Below are 7,453 nucleotides of genomic sequence, written 5' to 3'. Positions count from 1 at the left end.
TTCTTTTCGAAACTTCTTTTGTTATATATATCTCATTATAGAATCACATGCCAGTAAAAAGAAGAAAATTAAATTCACCTGTTATTCAGGGTGCCTGGGTGGCTCAGTCGGTTGTGTCCCACTTTGGGTCAAGTCATGATCTCACTTGGGTCAAGTTCATGAGTTTGAGCCCTGCGTCAGGCTCTGTGCTGACAGCTCAGAGCCTGGAGCCTGCTTCAGATTCAGTATCTCCCTCTCTGTCTGACCCTCCCCTGCTCGTGCTCTGTCTCTCTCTCTCTCTCTAAAAGAAACAAACATTAAAAAAAATTTTTTTTAATAAAAATAAATAAATTCCCCTGTTATTCTACTACCCCAGATCATTTTCAACTATTGCCATCTTAGTTTCATTATGAGGTAGATCTCTCTAGATGTTTATCTCTGCATATTAGTTTCTCTTTAAAGAAACTGGTTTCTCCCACAGGATGAATTGGATGGAAATAACTTTAAGGAGCTTGGTTTCTATAAAGTGACTCAGTTCAGGAATGCATTCATTCATCCATTCATTTAATACATATTTATTAAACAGCTACTAAATACCAGGCCCTGTCCAGGCACAAGGGGTATAAGACAGACACAGCACTTGACTCCAGAAAGCATACAGGCTAGTGGAACCAGACACATCACCAAGCAATTACAATACACTGCTGTGTGGGTCAGTGTGGGGCCTCCAAGCCCAACCTGGCTTCTTGGAGAAAGGAGTATCTAAGTCAAGACCCGAGGAATGGTAAGAAGTTAACCAGGCAAAAGAGAAGACATTTTAAGAGGCATTATAGGACTAGAACCTAGGCAAAGGGGGATACCTATAATAGGCTTGATTGTCTAAGGAGCAGCTGACTCTGCCCACAACTGTCAAAAATGATGAAGGAAGGTGTGCGTGTGTGTATATGTGTACATGTGGGAGTGCGTGTGTGTGTGTGTAGCAGCAGCAACTCAGACTGTGCAGGCGATAAGACCTTACCCAGTCGAGGCCTTGGCTGGGTAAAGGCTTTCAAACAGTAGATACTCAGGAACCTACCAGAGGAGTGAAGCTAACTGATCCCTAGCCTCAGACTAGAAATATTGGCCAACCATTCAGCTGAGGACAGGGATGGCAGTGTCTCCATCTCCGTGAAGTTCATAGGACCAAGGTAAAGCCAGACACAAAGAGGACCCTCGGTTATAACTGGTGCCCATGGATTGGTGTTTCTCAGCCTAAAGCCGCATCAGGCAAGAGGAAGACACCCTGAATGATGCTACATCATCTCATGACACCTCTTAAGAGTGCAGTTGGTTCAACATGAAGAAAGGAGTCTAGGGTCTTGGAAGTGATGTAGAAAAAATATGAAAGCTTGGCCTTTCCCTGAGTAGATCTCAATTATTAATCAACAACAGCAGCAGCACTGCCCATCACAGAATTTCCATCATAGGTTAGAGATAAGGAGATAGTAAGTATTGTTTCAAGTATCGTTTTGATATTTTTAATAAAAGTTTTATTTATTTTGAGAGAGAGAGAACATGAGGGTGGGAGGGGCAGAGAGAGAGGGAGAGAGAGAATCCCGAGCAGGCTCTGCACTGTCAGCACAGAGCCCATCATAGGGCTCGAACTCATGCACTTTGAGATCATGACCTGAGTCAAAATCAAGAGTCATTTTCCTTTTGATTAACAGCAATTGACATCTTATTTTCTGCATCCTATAATTTTTCTTGGCCACTTTCTATTTTATTTTATTTTATTTTATTTTATTTTATTTTATTTATTATTTTCCTGAGAGAGAGAGAGAGAGAGAGAGAGATAGCGTGAGTGAGGGGCAGAGAGAGAGGGCCAAAGAGAGAATCCCACGAGGGGCAGAAAGAGAAGAGAGAGAAGGAGACAGAGTGTGGAGTCCAAATCAGGACCCTAGCTCATCCTACGTGGGGCTCGAACCTCACCAATCATGAGATCATGACCAGAGCCAAAGTTAGATGCTTAACGGACTATGCCATCCAGGCACCCAGCCATGTTCTATTTTAGCATATGAGTATAAATAAAATTATTTAATGAGAAAATAGCAAAAAGGCTCGAAGTGTGCTGACAGGCACCACCATCTCATTAAATGTGAATATCTTTATGAAGTAACTTAGGTTTTTTGGGGGAAAAAAGCAGTAGAAAACCACAGTGTGGTATTTTTAGGTATGTAGGTGAGGCAGCACCCACACATGCCACGACATCCCTCTGAACAGTGAAGACAGCTCCTCACTTCTCCCAGACTGGGAGGGATGGGCTAAGATGACCTGGCAGTACTTCCTTAATGTTATCTTCCTTGAAAGTCAGCAAGCCTTCCACTCCCACATCCAAGTTCAGTGCATGGTGAAGCAGCTGCCAGCAGTGGCCTAGGGAGTCAAGGCCAGTGTCTGTGGTCAATGAAGCCTTGGCACTGAAATGGACAGGAACACCCTCAGTCCTTGTAGCTCGAGCCCTAAGATAGGCAAGCACAAAAAGCAGTACCTACCAGGGGTCTGCATGCCCTGCCCATGGAAGAAATGTCACTACCTCCCTCAGGGACAGGCCTGGGTGGGGGTTGTCACTGGGTGGGTGAACACCCACTGGTCTTCTCAGCCAGTTTGGGAATCAGGGTAAAAATAACACTAGCCGCATCATTTTCCAAAATTAAGGGCGATGCTATAGCAAATGTATGCAGATGTATACAGACACAGATGGGAACAAGTGTATTTAATTGTAAATGAGTCAGAACAGAGCAAATGAGATTTCCCTTATATTTGGGTTCCAAAAATTACAGAGAAAATGTGCCTGAGGCAGAAACAAATCCCAAAAAAAAACACCCAACCCCAAAACACACACACACACACACACACACACACACACACAAATGCGAATAGGTTATTGAGGCAAGAGCCACATGGGAAGGAACCTTTGGCATCCAGAAAGCTGTGGTAGTTTAGGTCTCCTCAGGGTTTGTGAGAAAATGTCCTGGCTCCCGAGAGCTTGATCCCAGAGGCCCTAATGTGGCCACAGTGCTCACAGATGGACACAGGCAGAGAGAGCAGGACCCAGGGTACCTTGGCCTCATCTGGCCCCTAGATGCCACAGAAAATGGGGAAAGGAAGGGAGGCTGTAATGGACTGTCCACAAGAAGGGAGCCAAGGGCTAGCTTTTGGGACTTCAGAGAAATGAACTGAGGCAGAGAAAAAGAGAGAGGGAGAAAAGCCCCCTCTGTGTAGTTCCCTGTGGCCAGAGAGAGAGGAATGACAACAGAATACTTCTTGTCAGAGAAAGCACCATTTCTTCTCAACAGCCTTAAGGAAGGTACCTGGTACAGTGCCAGGCTCTTGGTAGATGGCCAGTAAATACTAGAAGGAAAGGAAAGAGAAGGGATGGAAGGAAGGGAAAATATATCATCTTGCAAGTTCCTTCCATTCTGTGGACTGGAGTGGAAAACTGCAGAAGCAAAAGGGCAGATTGCCCAAGTAAAAAGGACATACTTCGAAAGACAGGAGTGTACCTACCCTCAGAGCCCAGAGGAATGTGGGGGAAGGGCAGGAAAGTGAGACACACCAATCCTGCCAGACCTCCTACCCCTGTAAGCTCATCCCCTCCACAGGCAGCAGTCTGAAAGTCATACCTACCCCCCTGTGCCTGAACGATTGTAATTTGCTCCTCAGAGAACAGAAAAACATCGGTTCCACCACAGCAGGTGAGCCATCCCCAGGGCAGCAACCTGACACACAAATCAGGAAGCTTTGTGCACCTGAGCAGCTTCAGCACTCAGCAGGAATCTAATAAAAGTCTGCAAGTAGATGAATGTGTGAATGAATGCATGCATCAATGAATGAACACAACAAAGACTTTACCCACCCCAAATCGGCCTCACCCCGGTTTGAGCCATCACCTCACCCTCCCCGGGCTTGTTGCCTCAGCTCTCAACAATTCTCCACCTCCCAGCCCCAGGAGTAGCAAACCCAGCCTTTTTCCTCACTCCAGCTCTCCTGGCAGGAGGATTCCAGGAAGGCAACAAGCAGAGTCTCCTCTGGGGAAAAGGGCAAAGGGAGCTTTCATCCCAGCCACCCCCACATTCTTTGTCCATCACATTTGGTCTTTGCCTGATCTCCCCGAGAAAGCCCAGAGGTCTGGGTTGGCCTAGCTGACATTTGACCCAAGCCCCTCCTCCCCCGCTCCTCAGGGTCCACTCTCACCCTTGCCCCACCCTGGGATTTCAGCTTTGAAGAAAGCCCATACTGTGTGCCCGGTGGTCTGCAGGTCAGCTCCAGGGAGGGATCCTTGTGCTCGGAGTACCACACAGCCCAGGAGAGCCTATGCCTCAGTTCTGCAGGTCCTCTGAGGCACCCCTCCCGGGACCCACCCTGCTAGTTGCCAGTGGATACAGACAGACACGAGAGAGGAAAACAAAGAAATGCCGCACAGCTGTGAGCAGCCCAGCATCGCCAATGCAGCTCCAGTCTACCACATGTCAGCCTGCTGGAACTTAAAAAGAAGCCAAGGAGAGTTGAAAAACTAGCTGCAAGCAGAGGCCCATGTATGCTATTCACAGGCTTTATTTCAGCATCAGCTTCTTACAAAAGCTCAGCCCCCAGCTCTGGCCGCTTTCTGTGACCTGCCTCCCCTTGCCCTGCCCTTGCCTCCTCTGTGTCTGACGCTGCATTATGCATTACGTGTGCTACTTTCTAGCCCCTCCATCTTCCTGCCTCTTGTTCTTCTTCCTCCTCCTCTTTCTTCTTCTCCCCCCTTCTCCACCTGTTCCGTTTGCTCAAGGCTTTTCCATTTATGAAGCTCTTTCAGATACATCAGACATAAGATGAGCTCAGTGGCATATACCAAACGAGGCAATTAGAAGGCAGGTTTTGAAAAGATGGAGACAAGAGACAGGGACTCTGTTAGCTAATAACCACCTGAGCTAGACTATAAGAGGGAGAAGCATCTTGTAAGCACTTCATCTTGACACTGGGCTTTGGAAAAGCAGGTCCTGCCTTTCATGTCCTCCAAGTTAGACCTAAAGACTGACATCTATGCTTGTGTTTTGTGAGATGTCTGTCTTGGTTTGGGTTCCTCCAAAACAAACCCTGAAACAGGGGTTCAAGCACAAATACTCCATTTAGGAGGTGACTCCAGGAAGCACTGGTAGGGAGTGAGAAAGTGAGACAAAGAAGGGAAGGAAGCCATAAGAGGGTGTGCTGTAAGGTGTTAAACAACTGGAGCTCAGAACTGCGGGAACTCTACCGGACAATGTGGGAGGTGCCTCAGGGCGGGCCCTGCTTAGGAATGAGGAAGCTGGGCTACACACACACTTCTGTCATTGGTTGAGAGCTGCTTCTGGAGGTGACCCATGAACTCCCTGGCACTTCCCATTTATCCTGTGCAGAGGCCAAGTGTTCCCTTGGCCAGAATGAAGCCCTCAGGCAGGGTCCCAGGTGCTGCTATAAGCAGGCTCTGGTACAGAGATGAGCACCGAGAGGACTGGGACAGGGCAACAAAAGCCGCAGGAGCCTTCTAATCAACAGCCCGGACCTTGAGCCAGTTTGGGGTTTCTATCCCTTGAAACTAAACAGCCCCTCCCTTTCCCTCATCACTCCCAGTAGCCAGGCAAGGCAGTGCAAAGTCCCTCACTCTGCCTCCTTTCTCTGGTCCCTGTGGCCTGGAAAGGTCTCTCTTCCCCACTTCAAAATGTCTTTGAATCTCCATCCATTCCTTTTTCCTTTGCTTTGGGCTTGGAATATTTTCCTTCTACTGGAGCTTTTGTACACACACACACACACACACACACACACACACACACCCTGTTTTCTCCAACACTTTGTTCTGTTATTAGTTACCCTTCTTTAATGCTGGGCAGGAGTTGTGAAGAGTGTTCTAGGCAGCAGAAGCAGCCAGAGCCTGCATACAAACTGGGTCTAAAGGTGCCCGGCCCAGTAGCTTCCCATCACGCATGATACAAAGTCCACATTCCTGAGCCTGGAATTCAATACTTTAATCCAATTTACCATGGTTTTTTTTGTTTTGTTTTTTGTTTTTAGCCTAATCTACTTTGGTCTTTTCCTATGTGTCTCATTAATCAACAAACATTTATCAAGGTCTTTACTATGTACCAGATGTGCCAGGCACTAGGAGGAGCAATGAATAAGATAGACACAGTTACACAGTCCCTGTCCTCACAGAGTTTACAGCTCATTAGGGGTGGAGAAGACAGAAATGGGGTGGAGATCATAGAAAGGTTGCCCTTCTCTGAACCAAAAAGCCTCAGGGGAAGAACCCAGACCGCTTGCCCTCCTGGGCTCTGGGCCCCCACCCATCTGTATCCAGCCTCCAGTAATCCTTACTTCCTGATACATACAGCTGGCCTAATTCCTTCCAACACTGTGACAGAGTCAGTGTATATGACCAAAATAAAAACAGCAGAAGTGGGGTGCCTTAGTAGAGCATGCAACTCTTGATCTTGGGGTTGTTAGTTCAAGCCCCGCGTCAGGTGTAGAGATTACTTAAAAATAAAGAATAAAATCTAAAAAAAAAAAAAAAACCTGCAGACATAACGTAATTGTAATTTCTGAGATTAGGGTATAAAAGACACTGCAGCTTTTTTTTTTTTTAAGCTTATTTATTTGAGAGAAAGAGAACACACGTGTGCACACAAGCAGGGGAAGGGGCAGAAAGGGGCGTTGGGGGAGTCAGAATCCCAAGCAGGATCTGTGCTGTCGGCGTGGAGCCCGACACGGGGCTCCATCTTAAGAACCATGAGATCATGACCTGAGCTGAAATCAAGAGTCAGACACTTAACTCACTGAGTCACCCAGGCGCCCCCAGCTTGTGTCTTGGGCTCTCTCTCAGATCATTTGCTCTGAAATTCAGCTGCCATATCACAAATATTTCTGCGGAGAAACTGAGACTTCCAGCAGACAGCTACATGGGTGACTCATCTGAGAAGCAGATCCTCCAGCTCCAGTTGAGCCCCAGGTGATGCAACCTCCTGAGACAGAACCACCTCGCTAAGCTGCTCCCTGATTTCTGACCCTCAGAAACTGTGTGAGATAATACATCTTTTTAAGCCACTATATTTTGGGGGTAATTTGTTACAGAGCAATAAATAATATACCACCTTTCATGCTTTCACGTTACCCTTGATAACCAGAGCCTTTCTGCTTGTCCCATATGGTTCCCATTGTCTACCTGCTCACCAGCATCACTTGGTAGCCCCAACAGAAAGCAGTACAACCCGATTCCAAAGGTGCTTGCCAAGCCTCAGGGGCACCTGGGTGGCACAGTTTGTTCAGCGTCCAACTTTGGCTCAGGTCATGATCTCACATTTCATGGGTTTGAGCCCCACATCAGGCTCTGTGCTGAAAGCTTGGAGCCTGGAGCCTACTGTGGATTCTCTGTCACCCTCTCTCTGACCCTACCCTGCTCATGCTCTGTCTCTCTCCCTCTCAA

This window comes from Herpailurus yagouaroundi, unplaced genomic scaffold (assembly GCF_014898765.1).
Source record: "Herpailurus yagouaroundi ecotype Mexico unplaced genomic scaffold, PumYag 192, whole genome shotgun sequence".
NCBI lineage: Eukaryota > Metazoa > Chordata > Mammalia > Carnivora > Felidae > Herpailurus > Herpailurus yagouaroundi.
The sequence above is the reverse complement of the archived record's forward strand: the minus strand, read 5'-3'. Positions refer to the sequence as shown.